We start from the raw sequence: 16,664 nt of genomic DNA, 5'->3' as shown, positions 1-16,664 counted from the left end.
TGATTAGGATGCTTGATTGTCCATATCTTCCTTCTCATCATGAAGTCATTTTCAGATTGCATTATAGGAAAAAAAACAGAAATGTACTGTATTGATGTGTCATCCTCTCACACCATTGCCCACACCAAACTGATGCTAACCTCTCTATTAATGGTCATCTGGTTTCTATTCCAGCATCTCACGAAGTAGTCCCTGGGGCCCTGGACACTCAGTTTAGTCTCATCTTGAAATTCTGGGTGGAGATCCATCCATCACCACTCTCTGGGTTCAGCAGGTTCCCCCCATTTCAAATGAGGGGCATGGGGCAGGGCTGGATAGCAAGAGGGATTTGGAGTCACACTGTGATTAAGCCCTGTCTCCACCTGCTACATAGGGAGTCTGTAACTCACTCAGACTTAGTTTCCGTATCTCCAGAATTAGCATCCAGGCAGGTCAAGAGTTTATTGGATGCCTGGATTTAAACAAATAGAGCTTTACTATTTCTTCCTTGAGATCACTTGCATTTGAATACTTAGAATTAATTATTAATAATTAAAGCCTCCCAGTCCTCTTAAACTTTCTTCCTTATTGTCTTTGGCCACAAACTTCTACCTAAATTTACCTATATTTTCTCTGAATTCCACAGAACAGATTCACTGTCTTAAAAAATACCCTGTGCGCCACCTGTTCGTCTCTCTCTATCCCCAATCCCGGGCAACCAGTGATCATTTCACCATCTCCATAGGTTTGCCTTTTCCAGTATGTCATATAGCTAGAATCACACAATATGCAGCCTTTTCAGATTAGCTCCTTTTACTTATTAATATGCATTTAAGGTTCCTTCATGTATTTTCACATTTTGATAGCTCATTTGTTTTTATTTTTTTTTATTTATTTTTTTTTTTGAGACAGAGTCTCACTCTGTTGCCCAGGCTAGAGTGAGTGCCGTGGCGTCAGCCTAGCTCACAGCAACCTCAAACTCCTGAGCTCAAGCGATCCTCCTGTCTCAGCCTCCCGAGTAGTTGGGACTACAGGCATGCGCCACCATGCCCGGCTAATTTTTTCTATATATATTTTTAGCTGTCCATATAATTTCTTTCTATTTTTAGTAGAGATGGGGTCTCGCTCTTGCTCAGGCTGGTCTCGAACTCCTGAGCTCAAACGATCCGCCCACCTCGGCCTCCCAGAGTGCTAGGATTACAGGCGTGAGCCACCGCGCCCGGCCTCGCTCATTTGTTTTTAGCACCGAATAATATTCCGTTGTCTGGATGTACCACAGTTTACCATTCACCCACTGAAAGACATCTTGGTTGCTTTCAAATTTTGGCAATTATGAGTAAAGCTCCTATAAACAACCATGTGTAGGTTTTTGTGTGGCCATAAGTTTTCAGCTTATTTGGGTAAATACCAAGAAACATGATTGCTGAATCATATGGTAAGAGTATGTTTAGTTTTGCAAGAAATTGCCGAAGTATACTCCAAAGTGGCTGTACCGTTTTGCATTTCCACCAGCAACGAATGAGAGTTCCTGTTGTTCCACATTCTCACCAGCACCTGGTGTGGTCAGCTTTTTGGATTTTGGCCATTGTAATAGGTGTGCAGTAGTATCTTATTGTTGTTTTAATTTGCAATTTCGTAATGACATATGATGTTGAGCATTTTTTCATATTTATTTGCCATCTGTATATATTCTTTGGTGAGGTGTTTGTTCAGGTCTTTTGCCCATTTAAAAAATTGAGTTGTTTTCTTACTGTTGAGTTTTTTGTTGTTTGGTTGGTTAGTTTTTGAAACAGAGTCTCACTCTGTTGCCCTGGGTAGAATGCAGTGGCATTGTCATAGCTCACTGCAATCTCAAACTCCTGGGCTCAGTGATCCTCCTGCCTCAGCCTCCCAGAGTGCTAGGATTACAGGTGTGAGGCACTGCACCCAGCCCTTACTGTTGCGTCTTAAGAGTTCTTTGTATATTGGGAATAAGTCTTTTATCAAATATATCCTTTGCAAGTATTTTCCCTACTCTGTGACTAGTCACCTTCTCTTGACATTGCCTTTCTGAGAAAGAAGTTTTTAATTTTGATGGACCCCAACCTATTACTTATTTCTTTCATGGCTCATACCTTTCTTTAGTGTTACATCTAAAAAAAATCATCACCATCTCCAAAGTCAGCTAGAGTTTATATGTTATCTTCCTGGAATTTTAATAGTTTTGGATTTTATATTTAGGTCTGTGTTCCATTTTGAGTTAATTTTTGTATAAGGTGTAAGGTCTGTGTCTAGATTAACCTTTTTTATGTGTGGATGTCTAGTTTCAGCACCATTTGTTGAAAAGACTATCTTTTCTCTGTTGCATTGCCTTTGCTCCTTTGTCAAAGATCAATTGATTATATTTGTGTGGGTCTATTTCTAGTCTATTCTGTTCCATTGATCAATTTGTCTATTCTTTTACTAATACCACCCTGTCTTAGTTACTATAGCTTTATATAATAGTAAGTCTTGAAGTCAGGTAGTATCGCTACCCCAACTTTGTTCTTTTCCTTCAATATTGAGTTGGGTATTCTGGGTCTTTTGCCTCTCCATATACATTTTGGAATCAATTTGCCAATACTTATATGGTAGCATTTTTATTAAGTATTTATGCTTGAGGAAAACATGCAACTTTCCATTGCTATATTCCTTTGGAAATTTCATTTCTCAAGCCCATCTGTGAGGGAGAATTCTTTTCTTCTTTAAAGTCTCAAGTTGATTTTTATCTGTCTTCCTGGATTTGTGCATTGGTGTAGAAATATCTGAGTTCTTCCTCCCCTGAGTTATTGGGAGCTTCCTCTGTTATTTTTCTGTTTCACTGTGGCATGGCTGATATCCTTCATGGCATCCAGTTAATCTGTTGTGGCTGGGTATATACATTCCTCTCTCTCTTGGTTATCAGTCTCAAGCCCTCTTGATTAGATCAGTGGATTTAGAGGCTGATAGATTGACTTTGACTTCTCATAAAGGAAGAAACAGATCATAACAGAATCAGCTTGCCATTTAGAGCTCCTAGCTGGTAGCACCGGGAGCAGTCAACGGGAGTCAATAGTGGATTAAAGACCCAAGGAGAGCTCAGTGATTCATTCTTAAATTTAACTAATCATCCTTAAGACGGTATATTTTAGTCCCTCATGCCTCATGGCCCCACTTCATGCATTGTACATAGGCCAAATGCCTTTTTGATCAACATGGGAAACAAAAATGAAAAACAGCACTAAAAGATCATTTCCCCCTTTTTTATGCCTGAAATGTTGTTTTCTACCCTCTCATCTATAATGGCTAAATGAAATATTTTTAAACTGAACAATGGCCCATAAAACCTCTTTCCGTGTATGTAGAAAGTTATGGTTTACGAAGTACTTGCTTATTGTTTGTTCTCTGGCCATCAGGAGCAAGGCAGCCTGCTGCATTAAAAGGCATCAAGAGTGATCTTGACTATAAGAAACTAAATGCAGTAACAGTTCCCTCGGAAAATGTTCTCCCCTGTGTTTTTGAGTTTTATGTTCAAAGAACCTCTTGAATCTGTTATTTCCAAGATGACCTCTCTGACCATATTCTGCTCATGAGAAGCAGAATACACATTTCTAGACTTTTTAGACTTTCTCTCAGACTGATTAAGAACCTAGAAGTGGAAAATTTAGACAAGAGAGTCTTTGTAAGGCCCAAAGAAGTGATGGAAATTCTAGGGCGTTGTGGATGCCTGGTGTTTATTCTGCCTTCCCACTTTCCAAACACATTTTGAAGAGGTGAGATGTTAGGTTCAGTTAGCAAAACCCCCTAGAACACTTCTCAAAGTATTTGACCAGAGAATGAGCTGGGGTTATCCATAATAACTTCCCATTTCCCAGAAGTAAAAAAGACAGAATTTTGAAAGGTTCAATGCATAACATTGAAAGGGTGTGTAGAGAAGTCCAGGAAGGAGCATGACAAGAAGTGGCTGGCATGCAGGAAGAATCTGGGATGGGGTGACATGGAAGCCCAGGGTGGGAGAGATCCATGTAGTCACATGTTGCCATGAGGTCGTGCAAAACAGAAAAAGCATCTGCTAGATTCTCACCAGTGACCAGGGTGAGAGTTGGTTTAACAGTGGGGCAGAAGTCAGATTTCAGTGGGGTGAAGAGGGAATGATGCCAGAGGCTGGTTAATGTTAACATTATATTGAGCATTACATACAAGGCATCAAAGCCAGGCAGCAGCCCCACCAGCCCTGGTCATCACCTTCCATATACTCATCGCAGTCATTTTCTCTTTGTTTTATTTTAATAACCCAGAGATACCTGACGATGTGTTTATCTTACTAAATATTCACAAACTGTCGGTGCAGCTGGAGGATTGACGTTAATCCCGAGGTTACACTGTTGTGTGTGCAGGGATTGAGGAGAAGACTAAAGGGCTGGATCCTCCCACCGTGGGGTTCTCAAAAGGGTCCTGCCGTAGTGACAGCCATCACAACTGACCCAGGAATATTCCATCCAGTCACTGGCTGAGGTTCTCTCCCTCAGGTAACTTTTCACAGGTGTGTTTCTGCTGTGTGTTCTCTCAGGGAGCATATAACAAAAGGGCTCTCAAACTTTAATGAACATAACTAACACCAGAAAAGGAAAAGATGCAGATTCCTAGTCCCAATTCCCAAAGAGTCATACAAGGTAGAAGATCCAGGGCTACTCATGCAGAATAGAAAAGGCAATCCCAGCAAAACAAAAATAAATAAATGGGACCTGATCAAATTATAATAAAAAGCTGCTGCACAGCCAAAGAAACAATCAATAGAGCAAACAGACAACCTACAGAATGGGAGGAAATATTTGCATGCCCTACATCCGATAAAGGGCTAATAACCAGAATCTACAAAGAGCTCAAGCAAAACAGTAAGGAAAAAAAAAAAAAAATCAAACAACCCCACTAAAAAGTGGGCAGAAGTCATAAACACAAGCTTTTCAAAAGAAGGTAGACTAATGGCCAATAAACATATGAAAAAATACTCAACATCTCTAATCATCAGGAAAATGCAAATCAAAACCACAGTGAGATATCACCCAATTCCAGTAAGAATGGCTTTTATCAAAAAAGTCCCAAAACAACAGATGCTGGCGTGGATATAGAGAGACATGAATACTTATACACTGCTGGTGGGACTGCAAACTAGTACAACCTCTACGGAAAATAGTATGGAGATTCCTCAAAGAACTAAAAGTAGATCTACCATTTGATCCAGCAATCCCACTATTGGGCATTTATCCAAAGGAAAAAAAAGTCATTTTTTAAAAAAGACTGTTGCACTAGAATGTTTATTGCAGCACAATTTGCAATTGCAAAGATGTGGAATCAACCCAAGTGCCCATCAGTACTTGAGTGGATTAGTAAAATGTGGTGTGTGTATACTATGGAGTACTACTCAGTTATAAAAAAAAAAAAAAAGGGAAACTAATACCTTTTGTAACAACCTGGATGGAAGTGGAGACCATTCTTCTAAATGAAGTATTATAGGAATGGAAAAACAAACACTACACGTACTCACTATTAAACTGGAACAAATTGATCGACACTTATATGCACATATAGAAGTAAAACTCAACGGAAACCAACCAGGTGAAGGAGAGAAGAATAGTTGGGTAAATTCACACCTAACAGGTACAATGCACACTGGATGATGGGCACACTTACAACATTGACTCAAACTATACAAAAGCAAAACATGTAACCAAAACATTTGTACCCACATAATACTCTGAAATTTAAAAAAATTATTGCAGTGAAAGAAATGGTCTTCACACATGCTCGTTTCTCTTTGTCGTAAGCTAGGGACTGGCAGAGGCTAAATGGCATTATCTCTAAAGTCCTTTCCAGTTCTGATGCTCTATTTCTTCATTCAACAAACATTTCCTAAGCATTTACTGGGTGCCAGTCCTTATTCTATGCACTGGAAATATAGCCATGAACAAAAGAGAGAAACATTCTGCCTTCATAAACTTAGATCCTAGTAGGGAGAGAAAGATAATTTAAGGTGAGGACAGAAAATTAAGCAAACTATGTAGACTGTCAGAGGGTGTTAAATATTCTGGAGAAAAATAAAGCAGGACAGGACGACAGAAAGTGCTGTAGGGAGTTGTAATATTAAAATCCACGGCCAGGGAAAACCTTTCTGAAAAGGTAGCATTTGAGCAAAAAGCTGGAGGTGGGAAGGCAAGGTAGGCAGGTATCTGGGGCGAGGCTTTCAGGCAGAGGGAACAGCAAGTGCAAAGGCCCTGGTAAGCCGGAGGAGCAGCGAGGAGACCAGTGTGGCTAGAACTGAGTGAACTAGAGATTGAGTTCTCCCAGAACATGTCAGCGGCCTCTTGTTCTGCTTCCTAAGAAAGCAGGCAGCCCTGGTTCCTAAGAAAGCGGGGTCCTCCTGTTGTTTTGAGTAAGTAGCAAGAGGCCTGAAAGATAAAGTCCTGGAGCTTAGACCTGCCTTTGCCCCTTCCCCTCGCAGAAGCATTTCCAGAAGCAGTTAAGCCTCACTGACACGGACGCCTGGTTCTCAGCCCCGGGAATTAAGCGATGTGGGCGCAGGGTCTCAGTCCCACCGCGCAGCCGCAACAGGCCTTGAGGAGCAGCCGGAAGTGGAAGGGGTGGGTCAGTGGCAGGGAACCTTTCCCGGGTGTTTGCACCCGAAAGCTGGGGGCCAGAGCCACTGAGGAGATGGGAGTGTGAGCGGAGCCTTCAGAGGCTGTAACTCTGCTCCACGTCTGTCCTGTGTGCAATTGTCCATTTATTTCTGACCATTCATTCGCTTGTCCTCTACGTTCTCACGTTCTGCTAGGACTGTGGGGATTTGTCCAGGACCAGCCCTAAAAAAGCCAAATTGAAAACAACAAGAATCCTTCCTCTCTGCCTACCCCCTCAATACTTGTGGCCCTCTCAGGTGCCTTGGGGCTTCCCGAGGTTGCCTCTTCTGGGTCTCACGCCTTGAGGGCGTCGCTCCTGAACTAATAGGCAGAAAGGTAGTCACTGATAGGAACTTAATGTCTACTTCTCAGGAATATTTATGTTTTTGTGGTGAACTTGTAAAAAAAAAAAAAAGAAAGAAAGAAAGAAGAAAGAAAGAGGCCTTCAATCTCCATGGGAGTAACACAATGGGGTCACTGCAGCTACCTTGATAGCCTTGGTCGGGAAATTGGAGGTGTGGGGAACGTGAATTCTCCAAGTCTGTGGAGTCACACATTTTCCTTCGTTAAACAGAGACTGTGTCTGGTTAACCGAGTTTGGACAGTGCCCTACACACTGGCCACACTGACAGACTTGCTTCCTATACCCACTGGAAAGTGACCTTAAGCACAATGCCTGGCCTTCCACCCACCCTGTCACCGTGCAGGCACACATGCCCCACATAGGAGCAGGTAAGTGGGTTTGGATACATTGGTTAGTTGAAAATTTTGATCCACATTGGTTAAATAAAAAAATAAAAATAACAAATTTGTATCATGCAGGCAAGTGACAGAAACTTACAAGATGAGAAATCACTGCAGGGACCATGACAAGTAAGATGTAACATGGAGATTAAGGGGTTTTAGAGGAAATTTAAAAAACAAATAGTCAAAGATACAAAGATAAATAATAAATTGTCTGGGAGTGGAACTCTAGACAGTTCCTGTAATTCTCCCTGGCTACAAACTGAGCAACCCCAGGCCCAGCACTGGCAGAGACGAGCCCTCAGGGTCTCCCTGGGAGCTGTGAAGGGTTTTCCCATCAGAAATGCCTCTCACCTGCAGCCCCGTCCTGCAGCCGCGGTAGACAGCTGCTGACCTGAACTCTTGGAGGTGCCTTTGTGCTTGGAGCCACCCTATCTCCGTCTGTTGCTGTTTCTAGCTTTTGCCATGTGGGGAGTCCAGGAGAGAAGGGAAAAGAGGCCAGAAGTGGAAAGAAAGCAACCAGAGTAGGCTGAAGGAACTTAGGAAATTTCACCGCAAAATATGACTCCTTGACATAAACAGTATTTTGAATTAAAGACTCTTAGAGAACGACAGCCCTTGGAAGGGACTTTCTGTCTACCTGCATGACCAGATGACCCATGAAAAGAACAACTGACTTCCCTCCCCCTCCCTGTTATCTCAATATATTGCAGGAGAGATCAAGAATACAACCAGACCTGGTCCAAACCATTAAAATAATACCTGCAACTCTCAGGTTAATTTAATTTGCAAAGATAATCCTTTACAAGTCAATCTGTTTCCCCCATCCAATCGTCCTCCCTAGCAACCATTTATTGCTCCTAAACAGAATTACCTGTACTCCTCATCGCTCCCTCCCCTCTACAAGGAGGGTATAAAAATTTATGGACCTCACTGGGATATTGGGTAATCACTCTGTGATTCTCCCTATGTGCACAGTAAATAAATCTCCTTCTCTATTAATCTGCTTTAATTGTGAGTTGATCTTTCAGCAAACTTTCGGGGGAAAGGGGAAGTTTTTCCTAAGCCCCACAAGGCCCAGGATTTTCTAACAGCTGCTTCTTTTTCTATGCGTTTCCTGTCATCCCTGGTTTGCAGTCCTGGCTGCCCCTGAAAATCATTTGGGTACTTTGAATAATCGGGGTTTCTGGCCCCAGCCCAGCTCGTTTGAAAGACAGTCTTTGCCGGAGGGACCAGACTTTGCATTTTTCTAAAGCTCCCAGGTTAGTCTCACAGGCAGCCAGGGTTGAGCATCACGACATAAAAGCAGCTTTCTTATCCCCACGGGGGAGAAGCGTCTCTGTTAAGCAGGTCAGGAATTACTCTTCCAGAGGACATGACTAGGAGAAGTGATCCCTGCATCCCCAGCCCTCTCAACTGCCAGGATTCTAGAGCTTGTTCTACCCGCCTCACCTTTGCCATGTGGCACATGTCCCCCCAGAGGCAGCCGTTCCCTGAGAGCCACATCCTTCGCTCACCCCCTCCTTGGGGTTTCTCCGCAAATCCCTCTCTCCCCACAGCAACACACACCTCAGAAGGGCACCTGGGTGGGGTGTGTACCAAGCTGTAGCGTCTTAGTCCTTGTGGGCCGCTATGACAAGACCATAGTATAGGTGGCTTAGAACACACAGAAATTGGTTTCTTACCGTTCTGGAGACCGGAAAGTCCAAGATCAAGGCACCAGCAGATTCCGTGTCTGGTGAGGGCCTGCTTCCTAGTTTGTAGATGGCTCTCATATCCCTGTAACCTCGCTGGGAGTGGCCAGGGGCTCTCTGGGATCCCTTTTATAACACCACTAGTCCTATTTGTGAGGGCTTAGCCCTCCTGACCTAATCAACCCCAAAGGCCCCACCTCCTCATACCATCACGCTGGGGACTGGAGTTCAACACATGCGTCTGGGGGCACACAGACATTCAGTCTATAGCAGGTAGAGAGGTTAGCACTTTGGTTCCCACACATACAAATGCCCCAAGTCGGTGCTTCCCAGACGTCACCTAGGGATCTTGTTTCAAGTGCAGATTCTGGTTCAGGAGGTCTAGGGTGGGGCCTGAGATTCTGCATTTCTAACAAGGTCCCAGGTGATTGCTGATGCACTTGGAACAGCAAAGCCCTAGGATGCTATTACCCTTCACGCCTGCCCCTGGAGTTTTTGGGGTCTGAATTTGAACCTGCTGGGTTAGATGGCTTCGTAGGTGAGGGTACCGGAATGAGAGAAACCTGAGGTCCTAGCTTGGGGTAGGATGTGTCTTTATTGATTTGGCGCAGATAGGGCTGCATTAAGACAGAAGCCCAGGTGGAGAGTGTTTCTTCTCCTCGCCAGGTAACAGAGCATGAGGCTCATCCACAGAAAATGAACCATGACCTCCAGCCAACATGGAGGGACTGTCCCTCTCCTGCCCATGCCCTTCTGTGACTGCCCAGTGAAGCCTACCCGCTGTGCCCACGCTGACCTGACTACACTGGTATCACCTGCTATAAGCTGTCCTTCCTCCACATGCCAGTTCCTATCCTGTTCATCGGACCTTCAGGAAAGCATCTCTGTAAGTCTGGAGCTGAGGGTGTGTGCTCAATAATTACATTTGTGTGAATAAAATAATTCTCTGGAATCTGCGCTCCATATTTCCACAGCACCCGCATGAGGACGCAGTGGCGTCATTTAGCAGGAAATATTAAGCAGGACTGCCTGTTGCAAACACTCCCTAATAGCTACCACTGAAGGCATTCTTTAATGTCATCTCTTCCCCCAAAACTGCCTTCCTTAGCTACTAAGTTCTCAGTCTCTCGTCATCGTCATTGTCATCGTCTTCCCATGTTCTCTGCATGAAGCCTCTTCCCCTGGAAAAGGGATAAGGCAGGGCCTTGGCCACCCTCCCAGGAAGGCGGAGGCTACTTGCATCTCTAACCACAAGGAAATTACTACTGACAGCCCAAAGTAAAGCAGAAATATTAAGAATGACAGAGTGGAGTTCCTGTACCAGAAGAAAAATGGCACATTAATAAAAAGTTTTAGCAGAGTGTAGCAGTAAATTGCACATTATAAATACATATTTAAAGTCAGCATGAAAGTCAGCTGCCTTTGCCCCTTGGAATTTGCAAAAGTGTGTTAGGTTTCAATTGGCTGTTTCAGAATTCTTTGATTATAATAGCTTAACATATGACACTCCTAATTTCCTTATATTGTTGTCCTTCAGAAACACTGACTCCATCTCCATTTGCAAATTCTATAAAAAGATGGGTAAATAAGATATTTAGTGATTGATTACCCAGTTTGTAAATGGTCCAGACATTTGAATTTTCTTACCACCTGCTTCTGGCTAATGTATGCAAAAGAAGAAAAATGAAGGAAGATGAAACTCTCAATATATTTGGTACTTATTTACTAAAAATTCTAGTGGAAAAAATGTGAACAACAAAGAATACTGAGGTTGTCTATTGCTAGTAAACCTGAGGCTTCTAGGTTCTCCGTGCTGCATCCAAACCTTCCCCTCTGCCCACTGTTGGGTGATGCCTGTGACATGCTCATGTGTTATTAATTTGTTGGAGTTAAAGATCACTCATAAGCATGACAATAATAAATAGTAATTTATATATTAATATTTGACATTAATGTATACATATTATTAATAAATATTAGTTTAAATTAAAAAATAAATCCACCCATCATGTCCTATTTCTATTGCTCAGTACAAAGTACATTTTGATGGTTTTCCTGTGAGCTCATGAATTGATGAAGGCTCAGCACTCAAGGGGACCCTATCCTGGTCCCAGCAATATGTAAAAGTGAAACCTCTGCATGGGAATCTAAATAGATCATCACCTGCTGAGAAGGTAGCCATGATTTCATATACACCAAACTTCTTGTTTAAGACCAACGAACATCCTTAACAAAATGTCTAAATAAGACAGTAATTGATGAATAATCTTTTAATCTCCCAGTCTTAGATAAAGGCTAATGTCTTCAGCCATGACATATTTAAGTAGCTGTAATCAAATATATAATTAAACTCTACAAGAAAATAAAATTGAAGCTCAGATATCTGTGGTGCACTACACTGAAGCCATCAGCAATTCTTTGTCCCACTGATATTGGAGTTGGGCCTTGAGAATGGCTTCCTCCATCTTAAACAATTACAAACATAAAATCTCATTTGTGATTACTCCTTCCCTTCAGTATGATATTTCCCAGCTGTAATGTGGGTAGAATTAGGGAAGTCAGAGAACTTTTGAACAGAGGAATAAATTAAGAGCTCAGGAGAATGATCTATAGGAAGGGTATATTTTGATGGAGTGCTGGGAAGACCTGGTATGAAGTGCTCCTAGGAGCTGTTGAAATACCTTCCTGAGTGTCTGCCAAAGTGGGGAGATGGCTGGATGTGGGTGGCACTGATAGTTCACGCTTTGCAGACAATCCTCCTTATTAGCACCAGCTCTGCACCACACAGGGGCAGATGCTGGCCTGCGAGGCTCTTGGCCACCATAGGCAGAGCTGGTCCAGGGTACAATTCCTGGGGAACCACAGGGATTAGGAATGCTACGAGGTGGGAAATGGAGCCAGGGTCTCTGCCTAAAAGCAGAATGGGAGTGGGGCTTCCCCTCAGTGGAAAAAAGAGCTGGAAAAAAGCTGCAGCAACAGTTGATTACAGTTCTAGTTTTTTCAGAGCTGCATGCTCAGGAAGGAAGGTAGAAAATCAGTATCAGCAAGATCAATTAAATTAAATTGACTCTCTTTGAAATTAAAGTAATACAACAAAGTAAAAAGGATTTTAAGTAATTATGCTAAAGATCATTAAAGGAAAATCATCTATAAATATCAACAAAATATGATGAAACAATAACCAGGCACAAATGAATGAAGAGCAGGGGTGTATGAGAAATAAGCAATTATAAATAGAGAAAAAAATATATATAGTAATTATAATTAAAAACTCAATGGATAGGACAAATTTTAGACTAGATACAGGCAAAGAGAGAGCTATTATAGTAAATTAAAGGGAACCCTATGTAATGTACCTGAATGCAGGCCAGAGAGGTGAAGAGACTTGGAGAGAAGAAAAAGAGGCAGACACACATGACAGCTAGATTGAGACTGCATGCACCAGTAAAGACTCAAGAAAGTACAAAAGAGAAAATTCCAAAGAAGCATTATTTGAAGATGTTATAGGTAAGAATATTCTAGAAGTGAATAAAGCCACAAACCTTCATAGTAAAACTATTCTGTATGTACTGAGAAAAATAAATAAAATTAAATATATATGTAGACATAACTGTGAAACTGAAAAACATCTATGAAAATTGAAAAACCTTTGGAGCTATCATAGAAAACTGACTTATTGTTATGCCTCCCAAGGGACATTTAGATTGAAAGCCAACTTCTCATCAGCAACAGTCTATTCCAGAAGTTAATGGAGTAAAATCTTCAAAGTGCTGAAAAAATATCTGTTAACCTGGAATTGTACCCAGCTTTACTATCAACATAAGAGTAGGGACACACTGATGACCTTTGTAGACATACAAGGACTAAGGGAGTTTCCTACCCAGAGAGACTCACAGAACAGCCACTAAGCAAGGAGAACAATGAATCCAGGCAAACAAATGGAATCAAGAAACAACAGCAAACACAGAAATAAAAAAGGAATTGGTAAATTTAATTAGTTATTGATTACTAAAAAGAAGAAAAGCACATGAGCACATTTTTTGTGCATTGTATCTTTTAAAAAATGAAACTCTGGACAATAACAAGATGAAACATGCATAAGTATGTCCATTTCCCATTGAATATAAGCTCCCCATGACACAGGATTTTGCTTTGCTCTCTGCTAGCAAAATCTTTCAACCCTTAGCACAGTGAGTGTCCTTCCTATATTCCTTGAATATAGGAAGTATTCAAAAAGTATTTGTTGGCTGGCAAGGAGGCTCACACTTATAATACCAGGGCTTTGAGTGGCCCAGGTGGGAGGATCTCTTGAGGCCAGAAGTTTAATCACCTGGGCAACATAGCAAGACCATGTCCCTACAAAAATAATTTAAAAAATTAGCTGGTGTGGTGTGTGCATGTAGGATCACTGGAGCCCAGGAGCTGAAGGCTGCAGTGAGCTATGATTGCACCACTACCCCTCCAGCCTGGGTGATGGAGCAAGACCCTGTCTCAAAAACAAACAAAAAACCAAAAGTATTTGTTGAATGAGTAAATGGAATGAGGTAGAGTAGCACCAGACATTTAATGGGTATGTACACCCAAGTTTTTGCCTTGTTCTGGAGGAGACTAGATGAGCTTGGCACATTGTTAGGAAAAAATATGGTTAAGGTTAATTTTACAAGACAATACCGGCAAGAGCTTCTGAAACAGGAGAGGAAAACAAAGAGAACATTTTAAAAAGTTTATTAGCCCAACAAAAAGCAGAGAAGAAGAAAGAGAAGAAAAATAAAATGCTGGTCAAGAGAAACCAGATGGTAGTAATAAATTCAAATGTAGCAGTAATCACAATAGATATAAATTGAATCAACCTACCTATTAAAGGACAGAGGCCATCAAATTGGATTAAAATAGATGAACAACAATAACAAACCAAATCTAGAAAATTTCTAAAACAAAGTTACCAGTGAATGGTTAAAAAGTTTGGGAAATGATAGTCAAGGCATATATTAATCAAAGGAAGCTTTTATAATATTAATAATAAAATAGAATTTAATCAAAAAAGTTACTAGGAATAAAGAAAGACACTGCATCATGCTACAAAACAATGCACACCACTAGGATAACCTTATATGCACCTAACACACAACTCTGAAACACATCAAGTAAAAACTAAAAGAATTAAAAGTTAAGAAAACCATAATGGAAGATTTTAACACATCTCTATCAGAAATTGCCAGATCAAGTCAACAATCATTAGAAAATCTATGGAAGATTTGTTCAACATGATAAAAAATTTGACACGAGAGATATAGAGGTCTGTATCCAACAAAAATAGATAATATGTACTCTTTTAAAGAACACCTGGAACATTAAGAAAAGGATCACAAATCAGGACACAATTTTCTAACAAGTTTCTATTATTAAGTTACTATTATTAAAAGCAATTAACTGAAAAATCAAGTAAAAATGTCAACATATTCGGAAACGAAGCATGCACTCCTAAAGAACTTATGAGTTAAAGATTACTCCATGATGAGAATGACAAGATAATTAGAACTGATGTCAGTAACGGAACCACATATTGTGAATTGCAACTTGTAATATATACTGGTGAAATTTAGAGGTGAATTTATAGCCTTATACTTACATTAAGAAAATAAAGATGATGAAAAACAAATGAATTGTTAAATTTGAGAATCTAGGAAAAGACAGCAGAGAAAACTCAAAGAACATAGAAGAAACTTAATAATAAAATCAAGAGAAAAAATTAATAAAACAGAAAACAAAGAAACAATAGAGAAGGTCAACAAAAATCAAAAGTGGCTCTTTAAAGAGACAAATAAAACAAAATCTCTGGCAAGATTGAACAAAATAATAAAATACAAGACTGAGATAAAACTAAACAATTTAAGGAATAAAAACACAGTAGAGATTTTTAAAAAATCATTAGTAAATACCATGGATAATTCTATGCAAAAAATTGAATATATATAGACGAATTATAGTATCCTAGAAATATACAAATTACCCAAATTGACTTAAAGATAAATAGAAAACCTAAGTAAACAACAAAAAATCATTTTAGCTTGTTTTCCCCGCTGAGTATTTGTGTTGCGCCATGGCGCCCAAGGGCAAAGTGGGCACAAGAGGGAAGAAGCAGATATTTGAAGAGAACAGAGAGACCGTGAAGTTCTACCTGCGGATCATACTGGGGGCCAATCCCATTTACTGCCTTGTGACCCTGGTCCTCTTTTACTCCTCTGCCTCATTTTTGGCCTGGATAGCCCTGGGCTTTAGTCTGGCAGTATATGGGGCCACCTACCATTGTATGAGGTCAATGGCACAGGCAACCTTCTCTGAGGATGGGACCTTGATGGATGGTGGCAGGGCCCTCAACATGGAGCAGGGCATGGCAGAGCACCTAAAGGATGTGATCCTACTGACAGCCATGGTGCAGGTGCTCAGCTGCTTCTCCCCCTACATCTGGTCCTTCTGGCTTCTGGCTCCAGGCCGGGCCCTTTACCTCTTGTGGGTGAATGTGCTGGGCCCCTGGTTCACAGCAGACAGTAGCGCCCCAGTACCAGAGCACAATGAGAAACGTCAGTGCCGATAGGAGTGGCAACAGATGAAGCGGTTATAGCCATTGACATGGTGGTCACAGGCTGCTGGGCCCTGGGTAGCTCTATCAGGCTGCACAGCCCCCATGCCTGGAGCAATGAGGGCCTAGTCCAGAGGTCAAAAGCAGTCTGAGGTATATAGGCTATACTTCAGGATATATCCTATACAGTTTTCAAATAAATGCCTTAGAGCGTGAAAAAAAATCATTTTAAAAATTAATCACCACCAATAATGAACAAGTTGAGAACCAAATCAAGAACTCAATCCCATTTGTAATAGCTACAAAATAATAATAATAATAAAGTACCTAGGAATACATTTAGCCAAGGAGGTGTAAGATCTCTACAAGAAGAACTACAAAACACGGATGAAAGAAATTGTAGATGACACAAACAAATGGAAAAACATCCCATGCTCATGGTTTGAAAGAATCAACATCATTAAAATGACCATACTGCCCAAGGTAATCACATATTCAATACAATTCCTATCAAATTATCAGTATAATTTTTCTCAGAATTGGAAGAAAATCCTAAAATTCATATGGAACAGAAAAAAAGCCTGAATAGCCAAAACAATCCTAACATTTTTCAAAAGAAGACATACAAGTGGTCAACAAATACGTGAAAAATGCCCAACATCACTAATCATCAGAAAAATGCAAATTAAAATCACAATGAGATACCATCTTACACCAGTCAGAATGGCAATTATTAAAAAGTCAAGGGGCAACAGATGTTGGCCAGAATGCAGAGAAAAGGGAATGCTTATACACTGTTGGTGGGAATGTAAATTAGCACAACCTCTATGAAAAACAGTGTGGAGATTCCTCAAAGAACTAAAAGTAGAGCTACCATTCCATCCAGAAATCCCACTACTGGGTATCTACTCAAAGGAAAAGAAATCATTACATAAAAAAATCACCTGCACTTATATGTGTATCGCAGCACTATTTACGATAGCTAAGTCATGGAAT

The 16,664-nt window shown here is 40.9% G+C and overlaps 1 pseudogene; it reads left to right on the top strand.

Annotated features, from left to right (window-relative positions):
* The first annotated feature begins 15,161 nt into the window (after window positions 1-15,161).
* On the top strand, window positions 15,162-15,683 carry LOC138383259 (transmembrane protein 208 pseudogene; annotated as a pseudogene).
* The last annotated feature ends 981 nt before the right edge of the window (window positions 15,684-16,664 follow it).

The sequence above is a fragment of the Eulemur rufifrons genome, chromosome 5, assembly GCF_041146395.1.
Source record: "Eulemur rufifrons isolate Redbay chromosome 5, OSU_ERuf_1, whole genome shotgun sequence".
NCBI classification, from domain to species: Eukaryota; Metazoa; Chordata; class Mammalia; order Primates; family Lemuridae; genus Eulemur; species Eulemur rufifrons.
This window is presented reverse-complemented; position numbering and strand designations above follow the sequence as displayed.